The sequence below is a fragment of the Canis lupus genome, chromosome 18 (assembly GCF_048164855.1).
Source record: "Canis lupus baileyi chromosome 18, mCanLup2.hap1, whole genome shotgun sequence".
NCBI classification, from domain to species: Eukaryota; Metazoa; Chordata; class Mammalia; order Carnivora; family Canidae; genus Canis; species Canis lupus.
In genome coordinates, this window is record NC_132855.1 from 52,533,589 (window position 1) to 52,548,190 (window position 14,602).

General features: G+C 38.7%; 1 protein-coding gene across 1 annotated transcript in view; it reads left to right on the forward strand.

Annotated features, from left to right (window-relative positions):
• The window catches only part of SND1 (staphylococcal nuclease and tudor domain containing 1), a 420,606-nt gene that overhangs the window by 206,820 nt on the left and 199,184 nt on the right, over positions 1–14,602 (forward strand). The gene's annotated exons all lie outside the window — the stretch shown is intronic.

The following is a 14,602-nucleotide window of genomic DNA, read 5'->3' on the forward strand; positions in this document are numbered from 1 at the left end:
TTTTCCACAGTGTAATACTTATTCTGTTGAGTATGTCTCCCTAACTGCAAGTGCTGGATGTCATAGGAAGTGACCTTTTATGTATTATTTTTTTAAGCAGGTTCCATGTCCAGCGTGAGGCCTGAACTCTCACACTCCTGAGATCAAGAAGAGCTGTGTGCTCTGTGACTGAGCCAGTCAGCCAGGCACCTCAGAAAGTGACCTTTTAAAGTTCTCTCTCTCTTTTTTTTTTTTTTAAGCAGTACTGTAAGGCAGGGGTGACAACCTTTTCTGTAAAGGACCAGATAGTAAATATTTTTTGCTTTGAAAGCCATAAGGTCTTTGCTGCAACTATTCAGCTGTGCTTTGCAGCCATAGACGATATGCAAACAAGTGGGTGTGGCTATGTTCTGATAAAACTTTAGTTAAAAAGAGACTGAGTCTGTAGGGACTTAAGCTATGGAGGAATGAATAGATACCTGTAGAACAAGTAATAAAACCAGCCATCCAAATGTTATGAAAATGAATCCTTGTGACTTAAAGTATTTCTGATAACAACATCATATGTAGATTCCCAAACAGTTATGTGTAAAAATCTTAAGGTAGATAAGTTGAAAGAAAACAATCTTAGAAAGTGGCTCTGATGATGGTGTACATTGTATATTGCATACACTTACAGAGAGTTTAGCTTGAGGACTACTGTTTCTGAAATGTTTTAAACAATACCTCTAAAAAATAAATAAATAAATAAATAAATAAACAATACCTCTAGATTAATAAGTATTTTAAATATTTGATGGTTTCAATTATATCCAAAGAGTTGTATATTCAAAATGAACAAGAAACCACCCACCTTGGAAACCTGGTATCCCTTTATCTGCAAGTGCATTTCTTGTAATGTTTTCTCTTGACCCTGGAAGCTCACTTTCTGAGGAATTGCTGGTTTTGGAAATTATTTTCAATACATTCTGATGGCTTTTCACTTCCTTCTAATTGCATTGGCTCTATACTAGTCAATTCACTTCCTCTTCCATTCTACTTCTTAGGGATTGTGCTCTTCTAATTATTTGGTTCTGGGAACTGTCCTTGTTTTTCTAGATGTCGGATTCCCATTTTTTGTTTAGTGCTACCCTGGGTCAGTCTAGAACCCCTGAATCTGTAAAACAGCAAAGGCTTTCCTGTTAGTATTGTATTACTTGCTACCATTCAACTTTCTGATTTCTTTTTGCATTTCTCCCTTTGTCACTGTCCCCAGATCAGCTCTGACTTCACCTTTGTCTTCCCTTTTGAAATTTTCAACCTGATCTAATTCAAGGCGGCACTGCCCTGCACACTAGGTTAGCCAGTCTCCTAGAGATAGATTTTCTTTTTGTTCAGCGTGCCCCTTTTCAGATGCATCTGGAATAACAGCTGTATTCCCACTCCTGAATAAAATATTTTAGGAAAATGTCTCATGGTGAAGCATCTGGACCTTTAGGCAAGATTGGGGGTAAACTTCAGATCAGATTCATCACCAGCAGAGTGGGAGGACCAATTTTTATGGGGCGGAGACAGATCACATGAATGAGGATATGACTGAACTGGTGTTACAAGAGCGCCATTTGTATCTATTAAATGTAAGGGATTAGATAATCTGTCATTATGCTATTTCTGGGTAACAGATGGTGGAGAGTTCTGCATCTCAACAGCAGTATTCACCATGGGGGAAATTAGCTTGCACCCAGATCAGCAGTCAGGCAGGAATTCCATTGAGAGAGAGAGAGAGTGAGGGGGAGAGAGAGAGAGAGAGAGAGAGAGAGAAAGAAACTACTGGTGATTAATTAGTGCGTCCCTCTAAGGACATCTGCACGTATGCTGGCTTTCTCGAATTTCTCTAGAGCTTTACTTATTCTTGCCTATTGCCCTTTGTAACTTACCAGACCTCTTTGCTCCTATAAAGAATTGAAGGTGGTTTTTCTCCATTTGGTTAATTTAGAAAGATCAAGATTAGAAGTAGGTTAGGTAAATGTGGCTCAGAGCAGTAGCATACTGCATATTTCTTCAGAGGAAAGATGCCATACAGCTACCGAAAATACTGTTGATGATCAGTCTTTAGAAATGAACTTCAAAAAAAATAATAAAAATTAAAAAAAAAAGAAATGAACTTCAGAGGTGAATTGAGAAGCAGGAAAATGGATGTGCTCTTTCTGAGTGCTTTTGATGTATATGTATTTAAAAGATATAATGAAGTGTCCTTTGGCTTCACATATTCTAAGGGTTAATCTTGATCCTGGTATATTTTCTCTGTAAATGGTTTCCCATCGGTCTTTTGTTAATGCAGAACTTCACCTATCCCCTGAATGGTGGTGATTATCAGCTTTATTACTCTTTGCTTATCCCTCCTAACTTAACCACATACCTGCTTTCCATTACCATTTGTATGTCCTGCACTCATCTCAAAGCTAATATGTTTAATACTAATGTTGATTTAAAATGGTGGCTTTCCAACTTGTGTGCCCTGGAATCCCCTGTGTAGGTTATTAAAAAAGCACGCCAGGCAATGGAATGAACTCTACTTTTGTAGGGCTCACTGATTTTATTTCTTTTCATATCAGTCTGTGACGTAGTGAGCTTGGACAGTAACCAAGAATCTAGGATCATTTTGAAGAATTGTCCAAGTTGATTGGACAGCTGTTAGAATTGATCACTGCTCATACAGGGTATAGTTCCAGATGTACTTTAAATAGGCATGGTCATTGAGGTTTAATGGGTCGATAAATTGGATTATTGCACCATCATTCAAGAATCAGAGCAAACATTTTGGACTGCAATGCCTGAATGTTGGGGGCAAGGCAGGGACAAACCATCCATAGCTTCCGTTCCTAACAGGAGCTGAAATAACTGAAGATGTTTGATCCTGCCTTCGTGGCTCTGGAGGCCTTGGGAGGAGAAGCAGTTTAATTAGGAAGGGTTGTAGATTGATTTGTTAACAAATTCCTATATTGATTCTTTCCTGTTACTTTTGCCATTACTCTACTTCTTGTACTCAACAACTCAGACCTTGGTTAATTCAGTAGCCTTTTCCATAAGCCTTTCCTAACTGCAAGTTATCCCATTTCCATTTCTTCCTGCATACTGATACTGGCTTGATTCCCCATTAGTGCTTTTTTTGTATTATTTTACCACAGTAGCTATTTCAGATTTTCACAACTATATTCAGTCCAGCCCTCTACTCTCTTCTCTCTTCCCTCATTCTCAGCAGACAGCCTCATCTCCTACTTTATGGAAAAAAATAGGAATTTCTGTAGAAGATGCCTTAAACTGGTTCTCACAGCTCCACACCTGTCTTTCCCCTGCTTGCTTGCTTGCTTATCTCTTGCCTTCCCATCTACATGGAAGACTTCAGCCTCTTTCTTTCTGAGCTAATTTTCCTATATACTCTGAATTCTCTCTTTTGATCTCCTAGGGATTTTGTGCCATCAGTTATCCCTTTTCTTTTTAACTAATTTTTAAAAATTATCCTCCAGTCCTCTCTATATTATAGCTACTTTTCTACTTCTTGCCTTCTCTTCACAGCCGAGTTAATTAAAAGAGTTAAAAGAAATTTTAATCCTATCTCCATTTGCTCCTCTTTCCTTTACCATCTGCTTTGACCTCTCCACATCATTGACAATGAGCTTACCTAGGAGACCAGTGCTTCCCTTAAGGACATTTCTCAATCCTTGCTTGTACTTGATCTCTGCATTATTTAAAATTTACCACAATCTTTTTTTTTTTTTTTTTTTTTTAATTCTCTCCTTTCTTTTAGTATGGCATACTTGACTGGCTTTTCTTCTACAACTCTGATTACTTCTCTTCAATTTGCTTTTGAGTGTTCATTAAATATTTGTGCTTCACAGGCTTCCGTCTTTGTCCGTTTTCTTACCCCACCTCAGTCTCCAAGGGTGATCTCATTCAACCCATTGCTTCAGTTTTTAGGTAGATGTTGCCAATTCCCAAACCTAGGTCTCTAGCCCAATTCTTTTTACCAGGCTTTCCCCACCAGTATATCCAAGTACTTAGTGCATCTCACTTCTTAGATAGCAGAACTCAATAATGGTTCAAAGTGAGCTCATGTTCTCCCCTTTAAAAAGCTATTCCTTCCCTTGAATAATCCTATATCTTGATTGATGGTGCCACCATTTATTCAGTCTTCCCTTCCACTAATCAAAGTGTCATCTTTATCTCTTCCTCTCTCACTCTCCATACCCGATTATCCATGGGTATATATCACGTTCATTCAAGCCTTTTTCTCCTAACTGCCTGGTTTATGCTGTCTCCTTCCTGGTCTTACTCCCTTCTGATCCATTTTCCCCACTACTGCTGCAGTTGGCTTTCTGATACACAAATCTGATTGTTATTCTCCTGCTTAAAAGTCTTCATTAATCATCCACAGCCTCTAGGATTAATACAAACCTGTGATCTAGGCCTTGCTTACCTCTCTGTGTTTATATTTAATACTCTCTGGCTCTCATCCATCATTTCTGTAAAAAAAAAAAAAAAAAAAAAAAAAAAAAAAAAAACTCACTATTTTTGAAGTCCTTCTGCTCTCTCTGTTTGGAACATACATTTCTCCTACTCATCCTTCAGCATTTCACCTCTTATGGAAGCTTTACACTTAGGTACCCTTCCCAGACAAGACCCTAACTGGGCCTCTGTGCATGTGCTTCATCAGCACCCAGTGCTTACTTACTGTGAGATTCTGGGCGCTTCAAAGCCTCTCTCTCTCTTTTTTTTTTCCCCCCCGGTCCATATTGCAATTTTTGCCACATACCAGGTCTTTGAGATAACCAATGCTCAGATACCTTCCATGGCTTCCCATGTTTATCTGTCTCCTTTCTAGACTCACCTGGGTTAGACCTGAAATGTAAATGTTCTCTGCCTCACATGGAACCATTTAGATTTTTAGCTTTGTCTGGGACCCTAGAGGTTATTCACTTTAGTTCCATTGGTATGATAGGACAGAAAAATGGAACTTGAAAGGTAAATATCTTTTGTCAGGTTTCTTCTAATTAAAGCCAGAATTGGTCTCATGATTGCAAATCTAAACAAAGTGCAGCTTCATTTATATGTAATCCCTAAGTTGCACCTTTTCCATAGGCCACATAAACATAACATGTTTGTTTTACTTTTCTACTTTGGTTTATGGGCTGGGTTTTTTTTTTTTTTTTTTTTCTTGTCTATTCAGCAGGTTAATTCTTTAGTACATGATGTGCCAGGTACTCTTGTCACTGAATATAAAGTAATGAATACTCTAGAGAGAAATCTGTCTTTTAGGCAGGAACTTCCATTCCAGTGGTGGCAAACAAAACAAAACAAAAACAAAATATGTAGATGGTCAAAGTGTTGTAGAGAAAATAAAGCTGAGGAAGAGTAGAGGAGGTATTCCAGGGTTGGAAGGAGGCAGATTTTCAGTAGGATACTCAGGCCTCACTGATAAGGTGACAGGAGCAAAGACTTGAATGAAGTGAAGGAGCAAGTGGTACAAAGGTAAAGAGAACAGCAAGGACAAAGATCTTGTGTGCAAGTGTGCCTGGATAGAAAGAATGTGTTGTGGCTGGAGCAGGGGAGCCAAGGCATGGCCAGTGAGAGATGAGGTTAAATGAGACTGGGAAGCTTGAAGGGTAGCTGATCCTATAGGTTCTTGTAAGCCACTCAAGTATTTGGCTTCTACATTGAATGAGATAGGAGCCATTGTGAAGGGTACCTGGATGGCTCAGTGTCTGCCTTTGGCTTACTTAGATCAAGATCCTAGGGTCCTGGGATTGAGCCCCACGTTGGGCTCCCTGCTCAGTGGGGAGCCTGCTTCTCCCTCTCCTGCTACAGCTCCCCCTGCTTGTACTCTTGCTTGTGTTTCCTTCTCTCTCTCTCTCTCTCTCTCTCAAATAAATAAATAAATAAATAAATAAATAAATAAATAAATAAATAAATAAATAAATAAATAAATAAAATCTTAAAGGAGCCCTTGTGGAGTTTTGAGCAGAGAAGTAATGGCAAGTTTTGTTGACTTTAATCTTTAAAGGATTATTCTGGATTGAGGATTATTCTGATTGAGAATGGAGCTTAGAATCTTTGCTTTTGTTTTCTTTTTAAAACTAAATTCGGGATCCCTGGGTGGCGCAGCGGTTTGGCACCTGCCTTTGGCCCAGGGCGCAATCCGGGAGACCCTGGATCGAATCCCACGTCGGGCTCCCGGTGCATGGAGCCTGTTTCTCCCTCTGCCTGTGTCTCTGCCTCTCTCTCTCTCTCTCTGTGTGACTATCATAAATTAAAAAAAAAAAAAAAAAAAATTAAAAAAAAAAGATTTAAAAAAAAACTAAATTCAAGTTTTTTTACTTTTTTCTTTTTTAACTTTTATTTTGAAGTAATTATAGTTTTACAGAAGTTGCGAAAGTAGTACAGCGGTCTATTCCATATACCTTTTAGCCAGTTCTCCCCAACGGTTATAATTTATATAATTATAATAAAATGTCAAAGCCAAGAATGTGGTGTTGGTGCAGTGTACGTGTCTGCCATTTTTATCACATGTGTAGATTCATGTGCACACCACCACAATCAAGGCAGAAAACAATTCAGTCATCAGAAGGATCTCCCTTGTGTTACTACCATGCCATTCCCCTCCCAACATCCATGACAACCATTAATCCATTTTCCATCTCTATAATTTTGGCATTTCAAAAACATTATATAAATGGAATCCGACAGTGTGCAATCTATTGATGTTGACCTTTTTCATTTAGCATAATGCCTTTGAGATCCAACTGAGTTGTGTGTAGCAATAGTTTTTCCAGTCTTTATATGAAACTGGAGGCAGGTTATCATGATGGAAGGATGCTTATTTTATGACTTGAGACCTGAGTTCTAATCCAGGTCAGTCAATAAATAGTTTTCCTAATCTGAGATTTAGAGACCTTACAATCCACAAAATGAGAGAATTGGAGTAGAACAACACTAAGGCCCTTTCAGCTCAAAATTCTGTAGTTAAAATGAAGTATTTCTGATATTTCCTTATGGTCTGTAGTAATGAAGTCAACGTCTCTTGTTAATATTTACTGTGCGGTAATATTCTATTGTCTCATAAGGACTACTCAAGAAACATAATTGTTTTATTGACATGTTGCTGCTACTTTTATTACTCAAGTGAAAGCATGATAGGCCAAAACAGTACTTGGCAAACTATGTAAAGGTGAGTCTTTGATTTTTCTTCACTATGTTCAGTGATAAGATTAGAAGTAAACCTCCTACTCTACCTTATCTAGTGAGCCTCAGAGGTTCAAGAAATGTAATAAATTCCTGCTAAATGTCAGTTCTACTCTTGAATCCGTTTTTGGAACACATTTCTACTAGTGCATAAAGGCAGTTTCTTGCTATTGAAAAAGGTACTTAGCCTAAGTATAAGGAACTAGCCAGATGTTACCAAAATGTTGGTCTTTAGTTTCTTTGGTAGAAGATATACCATATACATATATTCTTTTATTTACTCATCCTTCTGTCCTCTTTTTTAATATTCCAGAACATTTGGGGAATGCATTATATCTTTAAGAAATAGTATACATCAAACAGTTGAATAGAATAAATATTTGTCAAGAATAAGTATTTGTTGAGAATACATAAATATCAAACATCCTTGCCTCCCACCCTTTTTCACCCCTATCCACGGAAAGGATAGGGCTATTAAAGTCCTTAGTAGAAGGGTTGGAAGAAATTGTGTCTGCTTCCACAATATTCTATAAAACACAACCAGAAATGTGTATTAACACACCTCAGTGTTTATATACTTACTGAAACAATACATTATCTACTTTGCTTTGAATATTATCAGCTAGTGCTGTATAAAAATACTTGTAAAGATGAAGCTATTATTGAATATATATGACTATTGATCTGTAATTGCTAGTTCCTTTTTTTAAAGCTTAGTTTGTTTGTTTTTTTAAGATTTTATTTATTTATTCATGAGAGAGAGAGAGAGGCAGAGACACAGGCAGAGGGAGAAGCAAGCTCCATGCAGGGAGCCCGACATGGGACTCGATCCCAGGTCTTCAGGATCACACCCTGGGCTGAAGGTGGCGCTAAACCACTGAGCCACCTGGGCTGCCCTGCTAATTCATTTTTAAATTATGTTCTAGTTCCCATATATTCTAATTTATTTTATAGAGAATTTAGATCTGCTCCCTTATTTTATAGATACAGAAGCTGGTATAGACTTAGCTTCTTCACAAGAGTTTAAACAGCCAGAGAGCTGGGTTAAGAACTGAGATCCTCTGCCCTGAATCACTGCTCTGTGTCATGAGTTCTTTATGAAACAAGCTCATAATTGCTCTCTATGGCCACAAAGGGCTGGAGGAAGTGGGAAACATTAAGTGGCTTTCACTATTGAAGAATAAATATAAATGCTGTGTATAACTTCTCTCTTGTTGGATGAAGGAGAATTGATCAACATTTTTCAACATTTCTTTTTTATCATATTCGTTTTACTATGTTATTCTTTTTACCCATTTTTCATAGTTTATCTAAAGATTTTTTTTTGCCCTATTAAAGTGCTGATATGAAATAATGCCTTGTGTTAGACCCTCTTTTAAAAACAAGCAAACAAAAACCTCTGCCACACTATAAATGTCTTTTAAAAAGTTGGTTTCCTTTCATGTGCATTTTGAAAGGCCATCAGACCAAACAAACAAAGCTAATATGGAATGTTTTTAGTTCCTAAACATACAAAATTGTTTTAACTGGTAAGCACTTTATCACCTCTAATTTGTTTTTTTCCATTAAAATGAATGTAGTTGGGACATCATTTTTGTTTAGAAACTCAAATGAAATAACTAGTAGAATATCTCTTTTACTAACAATAGGCCTTCTTTACATTCACCTTGTTCACCCATTCTTAAAAACCCTTATAATTGATCCCTGCACCTGAATATAGTAGTAATTCTGTAAAGGCATAGACCCATGTTTTCTTGACTTTATGATATTTGCCTTTCATATTACACATTTTAATTAATGTTTATGGACATTTCTCAACTGACTTATATTCTCTCAGTGGCAATATCCTCAAAGCCACCCTTCCTTTTCCTGCACTTCTGCTTTTTCCTTAGGAAAGTGGCTAGAACTGTTAGGTTATAGATTGGTTGGAGAACATCAGAGGATCAAGTGTTCAGTTACAGATCATACCAATAAGTCCTTAACTCAGCTAGTAGTGAGAGCAAGATAGAGTTGTCCTCCCTAACACTAAGTACCTAAGCAAAAAGGTAAAGGTTAGTGCTGTCCAGCCACCAGCCCTGGATCCTGTGGTAGGATGAGATTTGGGTAATTCAGTGGAACTCTGGAAGAGAGCACCTTATATGGCCTTTTTCTTTTCTTTTCTTTTTTTTTTTTTTTTTAAGATTTTATTTATTTATTCATGAGACACAAAGAGAGAGAGGCAGAGACATAGGCAGAGGGAGAAGCAGGCTCCATGCCGGGAGCCTGATGTGGGACTCATCCTAGAACTCCAGGATCATGCCCTGAGCCCAAGGCAGGTGCTCAACCACTGAGCCACCCAGGTGTCCTTATATGGCCTTTATCGGGCTTGCAGACTCTGCCAGCCTCACTATGGCACCCGCCTCTCATCCTAGGCCTTGGCTTCCAGGACCTGGTTTAAAGGACCTGTGACCTATGTAACCCATGCTTAGGGACTTTTCCTTTAAACTCTTGGGATGCAACTTCATTATATAAGTTAAATCCATTAAGATGTTGTTAGTTGTAAGAAACAGCAACAACTCTGTCCTAAAGAAGAAGAGAATAGGTTGGGAAGTTATGAGGAGCTAAGAGAACTGACCTAAGGCTGGAGTATCAGACTTGGGAAATAGATAGGGATCAGGGCACCTCCAAAGGGGCAGAAAGTAGGATAATTGTTTTTACTTTGGTGCAGTGTGCCTAGGACACCATCATCATCTGCATGGGGCGCAGTCCCAGAGGAAAGACACTGTTGTAAATGAATTCTGACTGCGTCTTCTCCTTTGCATCACTCCTAAATCAGGAGCATTTAACTGAGAGAGCCACTGCTAGGGACAGGGTCAAGGACAGGCATCTGATGATTTTTATCTTCCTTGGTAGAAGGCTCCAACAGCGGAATATTGCCATTTGTTGAAAGGGGGACTGCAGTTGTCTCTTATATCCATTGTCTAACACATGGATATTTGTCTTTCAAATATGTGTAAAGACCATGCACAAAAGTATGGAATGACTACAGTCACCTTTTGTAGTAGGACCTCTTCCAGCTCAGTGAATTGATTCATGAGTCCAGGACAGTGGTAGGCAAAGGAGCTGGAGCAGATAAAATAGGGGATAAAGAAAGCACATTTATGTCTACAATGTACATTTCTACCTCGTGTTGGAATATATATTGGGAGAAAAATCATCACACATCTTTGAATCATTTCTCCTCGTCTCCTAGGAAAAAGTCCTCCAAATGCTCAGAAGACAATTATTATAATAAGCAAATAATTATAATTGTTATATATATTTATTGTAGCTAACATTAGTAATCGTGTGATCAATTTATAATATGTGGCTAGATTATTTTATTTATTTATTTTAAAAAATATTTTATTTACTTATTCATGAGAGAGAGAGAGAGAAAGGCAGAGACACAGGCAGAGGGAGAAGCAGGCTCCATGCCGGGAACCTGATGCAGAACTTGATCCCGGGACTCCAGGATCGCACCCCGGACCAAAGGCAGGCACCAAACCGCTGAGCCACCCAGGGATCCCCTGGCTAGATTATTTTAAATGTCCTGATAAGTTTTTAATGGATTAAGGGCATCTTGGATAGTTCATGTAAAATAGTTCATTCCTATTTTATAAAATTTTTGAACTTTTTTTTTTTTTTTTTTAAACTAGAGAAAGAGAGAGAGGACAGAGCAAGAGAATCTTAAGTAGGCTCCATGCCCAGCATGGAGTCCAACGCAGGACTCAGTCTCAGGACCCTGAGATCATGACTGAGCCAAAATTAAGTCAAATGTTCAACCAACTGAGCCACCCAGGTGCCCCCTATTTTATATAATTTTTAAAGGACAGCTGTACCATAAAGGGAAACAGGCTGAGAATCTGAAGGATCTTAGTTGCCTATTGTGGTGGTGTTGCTCTCTCTGTTTCTGTTTCTCTCTGGGTCCATCTTCATTTGTATATGGAGGTTTTTGGATTGGATTATCTTTTTGGGCACTTGTTGCTCAAAAATTCTCTGACTCAGTTATTGCCTTGTTTTCATCTAGCGCCCACAGAACCCTTCCCCACCCTCCCAGGAACTCAAGAGTGCAATCAGTCAGCTAGCCAATAAATATTTATTGAGTGCCTACTAAGTGTTTGGCTTTTTTTGGACCAGTAAGGGCTGTGATGTGGTTGGGAAGACAAGATATATACACAAAGGGAGATAATAAGATACAGCAGTGCAAAGATGAGCATAAAATGAGTGGCACAGCCAACAGCATAAAGATGGGGAGAGTGCAGCTAGCTTGCTTGGTAGCTAAATGGACTGAGATTGAGAAGATTGAAAGGTGTTTAATGGACTAGGTTTAGAGAGGTATTTGAAGGCTCTATTGCAGAATGCCTTTAATAGTCTGTTACCCTGTAATTTATGACACTGTATAGTCAAAGGAAAACTGGAATTGGAATTTAAAGATCGGGCTTCTAATCGTGCCTCTGCCACGTAGAAACAGGATTACTTGTAAGTCTGAACTGTTTACTGTTTATACATAATCACTTTGCGCATTGCAAGCAGGAGTAAATTAATGTGTTAAATGCCTATCCTCTAGTAAACTCCCAGTTGATGTTCATTAAATTTGAAATTTTCTTTTGAATGAAAATCAAAGAAATTGTTCTGTCATCTGATGTTTACGGCATGGGGCTCGGGTAAGGTGATTCGCAAGATCCTTTACATCACTGAAATGCCAAGTGTCTGCATAGCCTTTCTTGGTTATAACTATCACTTGTGACCTTTATAAACTTTCCATGCCTCATGTGTCTCATCTGTAAAATAGGGATGGTAAGAGTTCCTAACTCCTGGATTTTGTGACCATTAAGTGAATTTAATAAATGTGTAAAGCATTTAAGTAGTACTTCAAAAAGTCAGTGTTCCCTCTAACCATTTTCTCCTAACCCTCACCCTCTCGTCGTCCTCCCCACTTCTCTCTCCCTTTCTTTCTGTATCCCCTTTTCCCCCTCCACCAACCTTCTCCTCTCCTTTCCCTCCATCAGCATTTCATATATGGTAACTTAATATTGTTTCCATGTTGGAAAATTTCAAACAAAAGGTCACTGTAATTGTGGTGGGTGTGAGAATGAGGATCACTCGCGAGGCCTGCTTAAAGATGCTTCAGCTGACAATGTTGAGAATTGGTAGGCATTGCAAGGAGACCAGGGAGGGGAAAGCTGTTGTAAGTAGTCCAGGTGAGAGGCAGTGGGAGCCACAACTGGGTGAAAGAAAAGAAAGCATTCATGTGGGAAAGATTGGAAATTTGAGTTGAAAGTTTTGACAACTAATTTTATGTGGAAATAAGAGATCAGGCAGGCCTAGGTGACTGGGAGTGTGATGGCCCTACGGTTAGAGATGTTAGGAGAATGAGCTAATTTAGTAGGTTTTAGAAAAGTTTAATTTGGGGAAGGGAATTTTATTTTTGTAATGCTGAGTTTTACATGGTGATGAATCATGTGAATTCACATGTCCTGCAAATAGTTGGAAATGTAACTGCATGGCATATTTAGCATTGAGGGGCCCAACATGGCTGGACTGAAAGTGCATATTTGTTAGACAGTTTGCTTTCTTCAAGCTAGATCCAGTATTTAATTGCTTAATAGTGTTTGAAGGATCTATTTGTCCCCTGGGAAGGAAGCATTACTGTTTAACCGGGGATGTGTCACTTTGGGTACCTACTCTGTATTCTGTCCTGTAGTGTAAGGGAGATTCAGAAAAGTCTGTGAAACAGACATTTTTCTTTCCGGTTTCTTTTCTTTCTGATTTTGAGGTATGGAGATTGGGGATTATATTAGGTATTTTCAAGGTGGACATTGTTTTATTGCCACTTATATTTAATATAACCCTTCTACTTCATCCAGGAGTCATCATTGTCCTAACTATCTCAGATAGGACTGGTAGGTGCAGTGAGACTCAGAGGAGCTGACATAATAGAGTATAATAGCAGTTTTCCTTGTCTTAGAAAGCCGTAACCATGATATTGCTGAATAAATGAAACTATCATCTAAGAGGTGGCAATGAGATTACAGCACTGCAGAAATCCTGGGGGCAGTATAAAATTGTCTGTTTAGTAAGCATAACTATTTTATGTATAACTATTTGATCTTATGCTGCTTCTCCTTCCTTTTCTAAAATCACTTTGACCCATATTTTTCAACACTATTCTCTCCACTATCCAGAGTTCTGTAGCGGGTTAGATGTTAATTCTACTGCTTCCAAGTATATTTCCATCTTCTTTTCCTGTTAGTTGTTCTTTCAGGAGATCAAGAATAGATATGACCTCATGTGAGGTGTGAGTGGAACTAAAGTAATGGGTATGATGTGGCACAGACCACCTTGGGGTAGAGAATTAGCAGTTCTTGACAGGTTGAATATGAAGTGACATCTCTTCATCACCCACTTTGAAACCCTGCTCCCTAGATATCTTTGCTTTTAGTTCTTCCTAAACTGAGGAGTACTGTTGGTTGCTCAGTGGGACATGGCCTCTGAAGCCAGAGGCTTTTGTCAGTGCTCAGGAGTAAGCCTATTATTAATAATGAAGTTTTGATGGATGTGTACTGTGGGGACTCAAGGATTTATCTGTCTCCAAAGCAGTAATTTATTCATGGAATGATTTTTTTTTTCTTTCCCCTCCATCTTCCCTTTCTTCTTCTTTCCTCCCTTCCTCGTGCCCTCCTTTCTTTCTCCCTGCCTGCCAGTCTTGTTTACGGGCCTTTTTCAGTTCCACTAGAATTGTGTAACCCTTTGAGTTCTTCAAAAGTCAGCCTCCATCAGTCTTCCTTCTTTCCCTCCACATCCCCCTCCTGCTGAGAAAGCAGGATTAGGATTCATTAAAGTACAAAGAGGAGACAGAGTCCATGTTTCAAGAGTTCTTGACTTTCATTTCTCAACTGCAGTCTCTAGAAAATGCTCTCATCAACAAAACAGTTGTGTTTAGAACCTGTACATATTCTGAATGCTCATTAAAAGTGAACTAAAACTTATTGGAGAGTTTTGTTCAGAGGAGTGGGGATTGGTTTCTTGGTTTTGTTTTGTTTTATTGCTTAATTTGCTTCTGTGGGTTCAGATCAGTCTCATTCCATACTTGCTTATTCGTGAGTCTGACTTGCTGGGGTCATGCTTCTCTGTGGGTTATGTTGTGTCTTGTGTTCCACATAACCACACCTGAGTTGGTGGATATCCAAGTCAGGAGCAAAGATGTCCTATCCTAAGACTCCAGGTGCCTTAATACAGCCCTTGGTAATTATTGCTTTTTTTCCTCATTTTACCATAGTTCCTGGCTGAGCCTGTCTAGGGACATCAAGAAATTTTTATCTTCTTGTTTTCAGTTTGTGTCATGAATTCTGGGAAAGTCTCTAGCCACTGTTCAGATCCTTTG